Below are 14,307 nucleotides of genomic sequence, written 5' to 3' on the forward strand. Positions count from 1 at the left end.
TTTACAAAACAGAAACAGACTCACAGACATAGAAAACAAACTTGTGGTTACCAAAGGGGAGGAGGGGGAGGGATGAATTAGGAGTATGGGATTAGTAGATACATACTACTGTATGTAAAAAAGATAAACAGCAAGGACTTACTGTATAACTCAGTGAACTATATCCAATATCTTCCAATAACCTAGAATGGAAAAGGATCAAAAAAAGAATATATATATACAACCGAATGACTTTGCAGTACCCCTGAAACTAACACAATATTGTGAAACAAATACACTTCAATAAGATTTTTTAATTAAAAGAAATAATACCCTATATGATCAATAAAATTTACAAAAGAACTTCTCCCAAGGGAACAATGTAATAAAATAGAATGGAATAGAATGGAATAGAGTAGAATAGAATAGAATAGAATAGAATAGAATAGAATAGAATAGAATAGAATAGAAGAATAGAACATAACATAACATAACATAACATAACATAACATAACATAGCATAACATAACATATCATAACATAAAACATCACTGATGATTGAGTCTTGATAACTGGTATAAACAGAGACAAAAACGCATCTCTCCTTTTCTCTCCTCCCTTCTCTCTCTCTTGTCCTTCCTCCTCCATCACTGTCTCTGTGTCCAGCTGACAAGGGCAGCAGCTCCAGAAGGCAGCACAGTTTGGGTCCTGGGAAGAGCCCTTTTGCTGGGAGATGCTACTATACGAGGTTCTTTTATGCACATGGGGTGTCGGCTGCCACAGAGGTCCCTTAGGCTCTGGGCTTTGGTGCCTTTGACATCTTGTAGAAATGAGGTGGTGGCCAAAATCTACCACGGAAACTGGATGGATTCCAGGGGGTGCCGACGCAGACTTCAGCTACTGAGCCAGAGACCCCTGATCACCCCAGGCCTTAGAGGAGGGGGACCCAGTGGGCAGGGCTGAGCGAAAGGACAGTCTGAGAGGGGACAGGCTTTGTATGTGCCTTGTAACTTTCACTTCACTACATTCATCAGAGGGAGTCAACGAAGTAACGAATGTGACTAAAAATTGATCAGCTGATGGAACATGTAACCTACATGGACGTTGTCCTATGTTACGGACAGTGTTAGAGTCCAATGCCCATGGCTTAGTTCCATCCCCTGGCCTTGGATGATGTGGAAAAGCAGACAGGACCTCCAGCCAATGGCTTGCTGATCCAGTTGTTTTTGCCACAAACCTTGTTCTTGCTCAGGCTACACCCTCCTTCCTGATCAGCACTGTGTGTTGCTGTCTGTCACTGGGTGACCCTTACCTGGGCTGGGGGAAGACAGGATCTCTCCTACATGAACAACATGCAATAGGCCCTATGGACCCCAAATAGCAGAGCTGAGCTTCATGGTAGTAACTGGCTTTCTATCCCATTGTGTATGAATAAAACCTCAACTCCTGCCTTTTTCCTGAGGACTGAGAAGAATCTGCAGGGTTTACCATCACTGACTCTTCTGTCTAGTATCCTGACAACGTAATGTGATCCATGAGAGCAGTCACGGGGTCACTGAAGACTCATGTTTAGGCGTCTAGAGGTGAGTCTCTTTAAAAGCCTTATTCTTTTCTATGTCCCTATTAAAGGCAGCCCACGTAGTGTGGGAATTAGCCTGGTAAGCTTTCCGGAAACGTCTGACCCTTCATGTGACTGTTTTTCTCACAGATGGAAGAGATGGAGAAGTTTGTGTATTTGTTAAAAGTCCTTCTTCCAAGCTCCCTACACACCAGACTGTCTGGTGAGCTTTAAGGATCAAACTTATTTATTCACTTTAGAAATGTAAATGAGCTCTCTCAAGTGTGTCTCCTTCAGGGGTGATGTTTAACATCTAATTCACAGGCAACACAAGAGAAGGAGCATTTACTTGAGTAAATGTCCAAGTTCCTTCTCTGAACACTGGCAATAGGCAGACAGTGTTCCCAGTCCATCTCAGCATAACGTGAGGGTCTGCCTGTCTGTATTCTATTTCACACCCCCCAAAACACGAGATGATAAGGATTAGCCGTGATTATTATCCCGCTCAATACTGTGAGAAATACTCTTCATTATCCCCATTTGATAGAAGTATCAGTTGAGGCTGGACTATTCCCCCCAGGTGATAGAGATGAAATAGAGGTAAAATTGAAAATACAGAGCCAGGTCCCTTAACCCCTACAGAGGCTGCCTCCCAGCCCCCCAGTGGGTAACTTCCCAAGGATGACCAGCTCCTCAGTAATGGAGCCGGGATTTGAACTAAGGTCTTTCTGACTCTCTAGTCCCACTCTCTGTGCTTCTCCTCCCCTTCTTTCAAGGTCCAGGGACAAGGTAACAGGCAGCTTTCAGGGTGCTAAGAGACAGGCACCTATGCAAACACTGCTAGCGCCTTCCCCAGGAAGGGGAAGCTAAGATAGTTAGCATTTGTTTCACATTTTACATTAACAAAACACTTCCGCGTGTTCAATGCTTTCAATGCTCTCAATAACCCTGAGAAGGAAGAATTCTTATCTCTGTTTCCATCTGAGGAAGCCACAGCCCAAGACTCAGGCCACTTGCCCACAGTCACTGCATTCAACTCTAATCCACCTCATCTGGCTTCAGATGCCTTGGTTTTTCCATCGTATAGTTTTCCATAAGCATTTTACCCTTTAGGAAGTTGGGTTCTTTCTTTCCTTTGAAATGAATCAGAATCATTGCACCTTTTGTGAATGTAAAATTTGCATGATTATAAGCATTTTTCAACTTTAGTCAGGCCATTTGGGCTTTTCTTGCCAAAGCAGAACTTCGAACCCGGGCTACCTCATTTCACCCAGCATTATATACAAGTGGATATGTACAGGTGTGTAAGACACAGTATCTGGGTAATAATACTTAGTTTCCTTCCCTCTTATCCAAAGTCTCCTTAGGCTAGGAGACTGCTTCTCACGTCTTTTCACAGATGGCCAAACAAATCCACCTGGATCTGTGCCTCCCTACGGCAGTGAGGGTTCATTCTTTAACACTTCTGGAGCTTTCTGAGGTGAGCAGGAGTGGAATCCCACCAAGAGACTTGATTCCTTGCCTGGGTTATGACTTTCCTGCCTGCATAAAGCCTGTAATGTCTCCGGAGATCTGTGCTGGAATCTGTTCCTTCAACAATTCTTGCTGACTTAAAGGATACATTTGATTTGCTAATATACAAAGTAATGTGATGCAGTGCTCCCAGTTCAACAGCCTCCAGGACAAGAAACACAAGAATAACAACAACAAAAGCTTCCAGGATCGTGATCAAGCCAGTGGAAAGAGAACTGGGAAAATGTTATTAATTCAAAGACAGAGGAAAAATGAAATGCATTTCCTAGAGAGAATGAAAGGTAGAATACCTCCTATCTTTTTCAGGATGTGTTTCTGATTAGAGAGAAGTTTTCTGTGTCTCTATTACTTCTGAAGATGAAAATTTTAAGCTGAACTCAGTTCTCCAAGTCAGGAAAATGGCTAGAAATCCGTATCACCTGACAGTTAGACAATGCTCAGTGATAGAAAAAACAAAAACAGGTTACTGCTTTAACGATTGCTCAGAAATCTACTTCTAAAAGGTGGCATCATCGTTTCATTTTAAAGTAACACACCCAAATGAAAGTTAAAAAAATTTTCACAAAGAAGTAACATGAGTTACAAATTTTTACTACAACTTTAATGATTGTAATATAGTAGCAATTACAAATTAAATGTTTTATTTCAGAGATCTATAACGTGGCTTCGTATATACTTTCAGTGTATGTCTATGAATATATGTATATTATATTTATAATATATTAGATTCCATAAGTATATAGATAACTTTTTCTCTCAGTAAAATATGTTTTGATTCTTGAAGCTTTAGAAAACAAATCATTTGAGGAGATAAATTCTGAGAAATCAATGTCAGTTAAAAGTTTGCAACAATGATTCAATAAGTCCATAAAGTATGGACATTTTAGGTGTTACTTTAGTTATTGAGTACTTATTGAACCTAAACTTCACGCCACATACTATATTTGGTGCTGATGATACAGAGATAGTAGATTGAACCATAATTGCTGTTTCTGTAAGTTAAAAACAGTTAATGGCAATTTAAAGAGCAATTTAACATGATTTAACTTAATAAGTAAAACATAATCCTTGTTCTCATGGGGCACAGTCTGGCAAGGGAAACAGCCTTATAAACAGATACTTGCACATGCAGAGTGAATAATTAGAGTGCGTATTTAACAGTAAGTTATGTATTTGTTTAAAGTAGGAGCAGAATGGGTGGTCTGGCAACAGATGGGCAAAGTGGCAGTGGAGTGGGACATTGAATAGGGGATGAAGAGGTGGGGACAGGAAATGCAGTGTGTCATTGTTTAAAGGTTGGCAGTGAAGCTGAGTGTACCAGTTGTATCTGGGAATGGATGTGGTTCAGGATGTACTTGTTGGTTTGCTTTTCTTTTAAGGTGAGAGAGGAGGTTTATGTGCTGAAGGGGACAGGGGCCAGGAGGAAGGTTGTGGAAAGTGACCCTGAGGAAGTGGGATGGGAGGGTTTCTGGCACTGAGATTTGGGTTGTGTTGTGTGGCTCTGTGTACCGTGCATGTGACTTAGCAAGTAGGCGGCACACAGCCGAAGGTTTCTTGAACTCAAATAAAAACGTTAGATTTTTCTGCCTAATTTGGATGGTACCTGGTTCTTCTCTAGGGAAAATAGCTCATGAGAGTCAATTTTGGGGAAAAGTGAAATTTTATTTCTAAATGCTTTAGGTAAATCATATTATGAGGAAAGAAAAAAGGAAAGAAGAGGAAACTAATATTTTAAAAGACTTTGAAGAGAGCCCAGAGCATAGTAACATAACAGTTTGGGGTGGAAGCAGGCAAGAGAGCAGACTTACATGCAGAAAGAATGAGCCTTGCGTAAGAATTCATGGGTGAAGACCTGGAGGAGAACAGGGTGCTGTATTAAAGATGAAAAATATCATAAAAATTAGAGAGGCTCTTTGAAGCTCAGAGCATAATATTCCAGAAAAGGCAGTAAGAAAACTATTAGTCCCTGATGACAGAAAGAATGTTGGTATCAATTACGGGATGGAGTACAAAGGCTGTCCCTTTGTCTGACGGAAAGCTGATCTATTAGACTTGAGAATGGAAATGGAGCAAAGGTTCCAGAGCACTGTGCTCTGCTGAGAAAGGAAAAAAGTAGAAGGAGCTTCCTAGCTGGGGTGAGTGGTAGGATCAAATCAGTAGGAGAGGGAGGGAGACACAGAGACAGAGACAGAGACAGAGGCAGAGATCTGAATGGTTCAAGAATACAAACCAAAAAAACAAGAAAATCCTAAATGGGTCTTTACATAACCTGTGATTAGTTTCCAAACATTTCAGAGCAACTTAACTCCTGTTTCAGAGTTTGTCCCCCGAGGAGAACTCCCTTTAAAGGACAAAGCTGGCACTTTGTCTGCATTGTGCAAAGAGCCACCAGCATGGTTCTGCTTGTGGAGGTTGGGGACCCAGCATGAGTTCGTTTCAAGTCCCCTCTCCGACCTGCCCCCTTTCTTCAGCCTCCTGTCTGTTAAGAAATCCCCGTGGATCCCATCTTGAAAACCACTCTGTAATTTATATCGCCTTTTTAAAAATGACCCATGTTTTTGAAAATTCTATTTACTAGGTGTCCAAATAAGCCTCCTAATCCCAGGGTTTTTTTAACTTTTTATTTTATATTATAGTATAGTTGATGAACAATGTTGTGTTAGTTTCAGGTGTACAGCAAAGTGATTTAGTTAGACATAAACATGTATCTATTCTTTTTCCAATTAATTTTCCCATTTAGGTTGTTACATAATATTGAGCAGAGTTCCCTGTGCTATACAGTAGTTCCCTGTTGGTTATCCATTTTAAATATAGCGGTGTGACGTACATATATACAATAGAACGTTACTCAGCCGTTAAAAAGAATGAAATAATGCCATTTGCAGCAACATGGATGGACCTAGAGATTATCATACTGACTGAAGTAAATCTGATAGAGAAAGACAAATCTCATACCATACCACTTATATGCAGAATCTTAAAAAAATGATACAAATGAACTTATCTACAAAACAGAAATAGACTCAGAGAAGGAATTTATGGTTCCCCCGGGGAGAAATGATGGGGGGGGGGGAGGGATACTTAGGGAGTTTGGAATTGACATCTACTCACCACCAACCCCAGTTTTCTCCATCCCTCACATCTCCCCTCAGCTGGCTCCCAGGAGACTTCAGCTAGAGGTAGGTGTGCCCACACACCAGTAAGTGTGCACTGGGTTCTAGGTGGTGCCGAGTGTGTGTCTGAATTACGTTTGTTACCACTTCACAGGGGGCCCCCCCACAGTGCTGCACCCACTCCCACTCCCCCTCCAACGTTCCCTCCCCTGGTCACCAAGGGGAGGGCCACCTGCTTTACCGCAGTTGGAACCCCCCAAATTTCTAACTCCTTGTCTCACACCCCCGACGTCAAAGAGGGAGAGGGTGCTGACCTGGGGAAATCGGAACTATTCCTGAGGCAGACACGGACCTCCCCTCAGCTGGGGTCAGGTCCAGATCCTGATAATGGTCATGACCAGCCAGGGGAGTTTAGCAGAGCCACCTCACCCTTCTGTGTCTCGGTTCCACCACATGTACAAAGAAGACAGTGATCCCCATGGGAAACTTTGACATCTTAGAGCGAATACAGGTAACTTTCCCAGCCCTGTTTCTAGCTCAGGGAAACCACTCACTAAATAATAAATACTTATTAACATTATTTCTCATATGATCTACATTTTCTCAATTTTTCTAGAATGTCAGTGATCCCGAAAGACCATCTCGGTGCGTGATGAAATGGCTTATGACGTGCAATGTATCAGGGTTAGGGTAACGTCTACACCAGAGTTGCCTGCTGAAGAACAGAGCAAGGGCGGGTCGATGCTTCTAGCACCAATACCTCCCTGTCATAACGTCCTACTTAAACAATCAATAGACAAATCGGAAGACCTTAATGATTTAGCATATTATTAGCATAATGCAGTGTCTGCGTGGAAGGAGACTTTGAACGGCTGTTGGAAATTTGGAGCAAGTGATTTCTTTCAAAGGCCGCGCGGCTTTTTTGGCAACTCTCCACTGACAGCATGTTACTTTTGCTTTCTTTGTCAAGCACAGAAAAACAGGAAGCACAAAATCAATTTGGACTGGAGGTGGGGGTGGGAGAGAGATGGCAGGGATGAAGGCTGTTTCTAGCCGTACAGTCTGATCCGCATTATGCGACAGGAGATGACTCTGAACTTGGCCTGGATCTCCCGCTGGGCTGCCCCTTTGAGCATTGCTGGACCACAGAGAAACTCTTCTGCACGTGTGGGGTTTCTGGCTCTCTCTCCAAGACCTGACTTTTTTCATGGCTGCTGTACAGGACAGTGGAGGAAGTGAGGATCAGAAAGACTGAGGGAAGGTCCAGATATGCAGTGAATTAGCTATATGACCTTGGTAAAATAACTTCGCATCCTCTGGCCTCTATTCTCTGTTTCTTCACCGATGTAAATGCTAAACAAGGAAGAGTTTCATACTCAAATTCCAAGCAGGGAATGTATCCTGAGAAAATGGAGGTGACCCAGAGAGGCTGGTTTGGGCTGTGGCCAATGGGATATCTTGTGCTCAATCAAAAGACATTCTAGATAGAACTACAATCTGTCATACATAGTGAAGTAAGTCAGAAAGAGAAGGACAAATATTGTATGCTAACTCACATATACGGAATCTAAAAATGGTACTGATGAACTCAGTGACAAGAACAAGGACGCAGATACAGAGAATGGACTGGAGAACTCGAGGTATGGGAGGGGGCGGGGGGTGAAGGGGAAACTGAGAAGAAGCGAGAGAGTAGCACAGACATATATATACTACCAACTGTAAAAAGAGTCAGTGGGAAGTTGTTGTATAACAAAGGGAGTCCAACTAGAGGATGGAAGATGCCTTAGAGGACTGGGGCAGGGAGGGTGGGGGGGACTCAAGGGGGGGGGCGTCAAGGAAGGGAGGGAATACGGGGATGTGTGTATAAAAACAGTTGATTGAACCTGGTGTACCCCCCAAAAAAATAAAAAAATAAATAAAAATAAAAAAAATAAAAAGACATTCTAATAAACGATAGTCATGTTCCACGAGAGAACTCTTGTTGGCTGTCAGTTCAAGCCCTCTGGACCGGGTGATGTGTAAGGTCTTTTTCAGTTTTATGACTCGAGCCTCCCTGGCACCAGAAAGTAGCACCAAAGGATATTGAAGGATGTGAAACAGAGCAACGTGCCAAATACCATTTAGCTACGCATTGTAAGAAAAGCTTGATGTGTGCAAAAAATAAGCTTGCTTTAGTTATACTAATCCTTAAACAAAAACTAAATTAACTTCAGCTTAATTAATATTAAATCTAGGAGTAATGCATGGCTTTTGAGGAATTTTAAACATAAAATAATGGCACGCTTTGAGAAAAATGTCTATTAGATGATATTAGCTCCGGAATCATTTATCATCTTCTGAGCAGCTAGAGATATACCTACCAGACAGAGCTTCCCTTAATAGCCACTCAGCAGGGACTCAACCCATCTGTCTCCATTAAAAGAAAGAGGAAGTGTTTTATTTATAGAAGACTAAAAGTACCCATTGTTGCTTTCTTCTGCATTTTAAAATGATGAAGAAACAGAGGTTGCTTCCCACACTCTTCAGTGCATGTAGGGACTTTATTGATCATTTCATAGTCAAGGGTATCGGAACCTAGAAGGCAGTGAACCAAATTACCAGCTGATGGGGCCAGCTTCTCAGTAAAATTATCACATTTACTTAAAGGGCTCCTTGATTCTGTGACACAGGATGTCAAATATAAAGCGACTTCCTTAGAACATCAGAGCCAAATTAAGATTTTTTTTTAACTTTTTGTTTTGAAATATTTATGGATTCATAGAAAATTGCAAAGCCAGCACAGAGAGGACCTGTGTGCCTTCACCCAGTCTCCTGTTCTAACAAGGTGTGTCATGATATCTCATTGTAGCCTTAATAGCTAGTGATGCTGAACATCTTTTATGTCCTTATTTGCTCTCCGTATATTGCCTTCAATCAAATGTCTCTTCATGTTATTTGCATTTTCTATTTGGGTTTGTTTTCTACTGCTGAGTCTGAGAGTACAGAGTCAAGATATTAGGTCTGTAACAGATATGGGGTTTAGCAAGTATCTTTTCAGTCTGTGTAGCCTTTCTTTTCATCATCTTAACAGGGTCTTCTGCAAAGCACAGTTTTAAACCTGGACTTATCTTTCTTTTCTTTTATGGATCATGTGCGAGGACTTGTAGTGCAACTCTAGATCATGAAGTTTTTGCTTATGGGTGTCCAATTGCTGCAATGCCATTGGTTGAAAAGGCTTTCTTTCCTTCACTGAATCGCTTTCGCACTCTTGCTAAAAATCAGTTGGGCATCTTTGTGTGGGGCTATTTCCTCATCCTCTAATCTATTCCATTGATCTATGTATTTATCCACCACCAATACCATCCAGTCTTGATTACTGTAACTACATAATATGTCCTCAAATTGGATAGACAGATTCCTCCCACTTTCTTCTTTTCAAAATTGTTTTAACTGCTCTAGTTCCTTTGCCTTTCCATATATTATTTTGGAGTAATATTTTCTATATCTACAAAAAAATCTTGCTCTGAATTTGATAGGAATTGCACTAAACCTGTATATCGATTTAGGGAGAATTGATTTCTTTCTTATGTAGAGTCTTCCAGTGTATGAACAAATACTCCTCTCCGTTTATTTATAGCTTTCATTTTTTTTCATCAGTTTTTTTGTAGTTTTCAGCAAACAAGCCTCATACGTGTTTTGTTAGATTTACACATAAGTATGTTCGCACTGTTTGGGGAGATATTGTAAATGGTACTATGTTTTTAATTTCATTGTCCACATGTTCATTGGTAGTACATAGACCATGAATGTTTTTGCCTGTTGATCTTGTATCCTGTGACTTTGCTGAATTCAATTATTAGTTCTAAAGGTTTTTTTTTTTTTTTTTTTAGAGTCCTTGGGGTTTTCTACATATAAAAGCATGCCATCCATGAATAGAGAGGGTTTTACTCACTTCCTTTCGAATTTGTACATCTTTATTTCTTTTTCTTGCCTTATAAAGTGATTAGAACTGTCAACAGAAAAAAAAAAAGTACAACATGAGAGGTGCAAGTTAGATTTTGCGGGGCAAAATGAGGACTGCAGCCCGGAGACAGTGTATCAGATAGCTCTGAGAAACTGCTCCAAAGAAGCAGGGCGGGGGAGATCAGTATAGATGTGATTTTGGTGAAGGGGGAGTACATACAATTGAGGGCATATTTTTTGCAGGAGTTTTCTGCTAGTCTCATGAGGATTACTGCTGGTCATGAGGAGCACACATCACCATGAAGGAATTTAATGCTTTTCTAGCTATGTGGAAATACAAGAATTGGGCTCATAAAATTAGTTCCTGAAAACATCTAACTCTCTGAAGACCTGTTCTGCCAGTTTTTCCCAGAGCGCAGAGTGCCTCATTCCCAATCTCCACCCTGAACTCCTTTCAGGGGGTGCTGAGAGTCAGCGGCTGCAGCAGCACCTGATTTAATCCTTGTAGAGGCTCATGGAAAGTGCCAATTTGTAGTTGACAGAACTTCTAATATCTAACAGTGATGAGAGGTGGTTATCCTTACTTTTTCCTGACTTTAGGAAGAAAACATTCAATCTTTGGCCATTAAGTATCATGTTAGTTGTAGATTTTTTGTAGATGTTCTTTGTCAAGATGAAGGACTTACTATCTGTTCCCATTTTTCTGAGATTTTCATCATAAATTAGTGTTGGATTTTGTCAAATGATTTTCCTGCATCAATTAATAGGATTACATTATTTTTGTGTTAATATTGGCAGACTACCTTATTGGCTTCTAAATGTTGAATCAGCCTAGCATTCCTGGAATAAATCTCATTTGATGAAGATATAAAATTCTTTCTATATGTTGCTAAATTGTATTTATTAAAGTTTTATTAGGAATTTTTTTTTGTCTATGTTCATGAATGCTATTGGCCTATAATTCTTTTTGTTTTGTTTTGTACTGTCTTTGGTTTTGGTATTAGGATAACACTAGCTTCATAAAATGAATTGGCAAGTGCTTCCTCTTGTATTTTCTAGAAGATATTGTGTAGCATTGGAGCTAATTTTCCTTTAAATGTTTCACGGAATTCTCTAGTGAAAACATCTGGTCTGGAGATATTTTTTTGGAAGGTTTTTAATTACAAATATAATTTCCTTAATAGTGGCAGAGCTATTCAAATTATCTAGTTCATATTGGATAAGCTGTAGTAGTTCATGCTTTTGGAGGAATTGGTCCGTTTCACCTACGTTTTCAAGTTTGTGTGTATGTATGGTTGTGTGTAATATTTTTTACTACATTTTTGAGGCAGAGTCTAGAGTGATACTCTGTGCTTCACTCTAGCATTGTTAATTTGCATCTTTAGGTAAAAGCTTAGATGATTGACTTAGGACTTTTCCTCATTTCTAATGTAGGCATTTAATGCTATACATTTCCCTCTCAGCAACTGTTTTACCCATGTTCCACGCATTTTGCTATTCTGTGTTTTTATTTTCATTCACTTAAATGTAATTTTAGTTTTTCCTTCAGACTTTCTCATGGACCCATGCATAGTTAGACGTGTTTTGTTTAGGATCGAAATGTTTGAAGATTTTCATGTTCTTTCCTCGTTCTGATTCCTAGTTTGGTTCCATCACGGTTGGATGTCACCTGTCAATGGGATTGGCCTCTTATCACAGCCCAGGGAGTGTGGATGTCTAGGATCGCCTCTCAGTCTTGGTGGCAGGTGGGGGAAGCAGCCACACTTTATTCTGTGGTCTTTGGCCAGAGTAGAGTGGTTATTGCCTACAAGATTGTCTGTCTTTCTAGACTTCTTCTTTCTCCGTCTTTTGACTAGAGAGAGAGCGGGATTTTTATTGGGGCTTTTTTTTTTTTTTTTTTTGGTCTGTGTGACTGGCATTTCCAGGCCACTAGCTTCTCCAGCATTCTGTCTGGGGCGTATGAGGTGGAAAGAGAAAACAGAGAATCTACTCCACATTGTTCCTCGGGTCCTGATGTTCCCAGTCGGCCTTGCTTCTTCTTTCACCTTTCAGAGGCTGCTTATATTTGCTATACATGTTATGTCCAGGTTTTTAGTTGTATTTAGTGGCAGGAATATAGAAAAATTTTTCTACTTCATCTATCCAGAAGCAGACATCCCTTCAAATCAGATGTACTTAGCCAAAATTTTTCACATTCTTGAACTGAATCTTCTTGAAACTTTAGGCATTATTTCCATTTGTTTTGTGACCAAATTATATAAGGATATAATAAATGTAAGAGAAATTTTTTTTCATTATAAAAACTGTGATAACCAAAAAAAAAAAAAAATTCAGGAGAAGAAAGTATGTTTTACTTTGTTTCAATCAAGCATTTTTCCAGGCAGCAGAACCCCCAACAAAGTGTTCTTTGCACTGCTTGTATTGCTTCTACTTTGTCAGAAAGACAGGCATTTAGGAGAAATGAGCTGTTTTAGAAAATTTATTTTTCTTCGGGGGCCAAACTTATACTAGACAGTAACTTAAAAAGAAATTGCTCTAATAAATAAAAATGTGTAATTTGACTGGATAATATTGTCTAACTATGTCTCCATTTTTGAGTAGCATAAGGAAAATGTAAAAAGACGTGCCTGCAAAAGGCAGTTTTCACGTATCAACAGCTCACACATGACCAAATTGAAATTACTTGGCATGATGCATGTGGCAGGGGCATAAGTCTCGCCTGAAGGCCAGGATTGGTGTTTTAGTGGCAAAGCATCTACATTTCTGCTTTCCTGGATTTCTAATTGAAAAGGAGATTGAAATCCAAATGAATGTTTTGGCAAAACAGTGTCTACATGATAACGACCATATGTATTCATTTGTGGTGAGGCAGTTGCGTATCATTTAGATTAAACTGAGAGGGACTTCCCTGGTGGCACAGTGGTTAAGAATCCACCTGCCAGTGCAGGGGACACGGGTTCAATCCCTGGTCTGGGAAGATCCCACATGTCAAGGAGCAACTAAGCCCGTGCGCTGCAACTACTGAGCCTGCGCTCTAGAGCCTGTGAGCCACAACTATCGAGCCCAGGTGTCACAACTACTGAAGCCCGCGTGCCTAGAGCCTGTGCTCTGCAACAAGAGAAGCCACTGCACTAAGTCCACACACCACAACAAAACAGTAGTCCCCACTTGCTGCAACTAGAGAAAGCCTGCATGCAGCAATGAAGACCCAATGCAGCCAATAAATAAATTATTTAATTAAAGAAAAAGATTAAACTGAGAAGTCTGCAATGTGATTTTCTACTTACCTTTTTCCTCCTAGACACTGTTCTGCATAACTAGCTGGTTCTAGAACAATACTTTGAAAAGCTTTACAACTAGATACTCACAATTTCTCATTTTTAATCACTCATGCTTCGTTTACATAATTATTGCTCTCACTGGTTTGGATGTGTCTGAATTAATCAGATACTTCTAATACCAAACTAATTACTTAAATCATAACAAGACACAATTGTATACAATAAAATGCAACTTTTTCTTCTATGATTTGGTGGTAAAGTCAGTAAAAGCCCTTTCTTATTCTGTTCGGTCACAAAATACTTCAGGCTGAATTTGCAGTATCCATCCTCCTTAAAAATTATTTGTTAAACTATCAAGACTTATTCAGGATTTTTAATAGCACATTGTCTATAACTTAATTTGCTATAAGCAGATGACAATGATTCACTTCCTTTCAAAAAAGTAATAAAATTAAGGCTAGATAATTAAAAATTAGATAATAATACACATACTAACAAACCCTAGCAGACTACCTTATCACCCTGTGCAAATGATGCAGAGCAGGCATCAAAACATTTTCTTTTGTTTCTTATACATAAATCACAAAATCTGTAAGAGGTAAAGCATTTTGCTGTTTGCAACTAGATCACCCTGGGACCCTTTTGAGAGCAGCATGAAATGGAGCTAATAAATTCCCAGACTTCAACTTCCAATTGCATTTCCTAATTAAACAAGATGAGATGCAGACATGGTCTGTCGTGTGGATGCTGTGGGGTCTCATGGTACGTTTTACATGCGTGGATCATCCTATTAAACCTCACATTCCCTCTCAGTGACCGCAGCTCCGAGAAGCTAAGTCTTCTTGTTGTCGGAGTGTGTGTATTATCATCTTTTTCCAAGTTCTTCCAATAAGTAAACTCC

The sequence above is a fragment of the Hippopotamus amphibius genome, chromosome 5, assembly GCF_030028045.1.
Source record: "Hippopotamus amphibius kiboko isolate mHipAmp2 chromosome 5, mHipAmp2.hap2, whole genome shotgun sequence".
Lineage (NCBI taxonomy): Eukaryota > Metazoa > Chordata > Mammalia > Artiodactyla > Hippopotamidae > Hippopotamus > Hippopotamus amphibius.